The sequence below is a fragment of the Quercus suber genome, unplaced genomic scaffold (genome assembly GCF_002906115.3).
Source record: "Quercus suber isolate HL8 unplaced genomic scaffold, Cork oak 2.0 scaffold_494, whole genome shotgun sequence".
NCBI lineage: Eukaryota > Viridiplantae > Streptophyta > Magnoliopsida > Fagales > Fagaceae > Quercus > Quercus suber.
In genome coordinates this window covers 153,244-154,536 of record NW_027069943.1, presented here as the reverse complement: position 1 = coordinate 154,536, position 1,293 = coordinate 153,244, and positions in this window count along the sequence as shown.

Here is a 1,293-nt window from a genome sequence, read left to right as displayed (position 1 = left end):
CTCTCTCTCTCTATTTGATAGTGTCTTCATTTTTCATGAGATGGGTATTGTGTACTGGGAGAAGCAGTCATGAGATGGGGTAGCAACTGGCTTCAAACTGCCTTCATCATGCTCCTGAAATTGCAGATTATGCAGAATGGAACCCACTCTTTTCCTCTGCTATTGATATATTAATTTTTTTTTTTCCTATTTTAATCAATTTCACAATACACATTCTCAATGGCCCGTGGTACAGTGTTGAAGCAACCCTCAAAAAATCAAACAAGACAGTCATTTCTCATAAGGAAGAGGGGAAAAAGTACAAGAATGCAACCACTACTGAATTTTGGTATGCCTTTATACAAGCTGACCAATGCACTGTTTAAATATTTGCTATTACCACTCATGCATGATCAAAATCATTTTTAGCCAAATAACACTTATAGAACATAGGCAAACATAAATTAGAGTTTTACATTATGTGATACAAATATCATGATTTTCTTCTAATATTACAAAAGCTTGTTTACTCAATAGACCTGGAAAAATTCGAGGGTGAGGTACAAACACTTGTTGATGCAGGTTCTATGTAGCACTGATTTGCTTTACTAGCGAGAAAGTTTGCCTCTGCATTCAAAATGAACACTAAATTAAGTATAATCTTCTTAAGCAAACATATAAACAACTAGAGAGGGAACAGACATCGTAGGATATTGTGTGGTTTGGTTCTGTATTATCAATCCTAGTAGATAACTTGATTCCTAAACTCATTAAAGCTTGCGTCTCTACTTGGTTAACTAGTAATTTGCTGAAAGATGTGCTTTGGATATTTTTCTATAATCTTTATAGCTATTATCTGGCCTTTATGGAAATTTTGATATAAGACAGCCATCAAAGGTGAATAGGTGATATAGTCTCATCAACTAATGTCTGTGTATTTCATTTTTAAATCATCTATATGCAGGCAGTGGAGCACTGCAGCCATGGAGGCTAGAGCTCCAAATAAGCTGGTTTGCAATAGAATGGATGGCATATTTCAGGTGGAAGAGATGGTGATGTAAGCAAGGCTGGTGTTCGCAAGAGAACCAAGCTTCAGGCGACTAATAGAGGAAGGAGATTCCAATATTGTTATTAACTCTATCATGAAGGGGAGGATATGGGCTCATTCTATGGTCATTTGGTACAAGGGATTGTGCAGGAAACACAACTTTTGCCTAATGTTTGGTTGAGCTAGAGAACTTAATTTGGAATCTTTCCACCTTTGTTTAATTCCATGTATTGCTTCCTGTTGTAGTCACCTTGTCACACTCATGG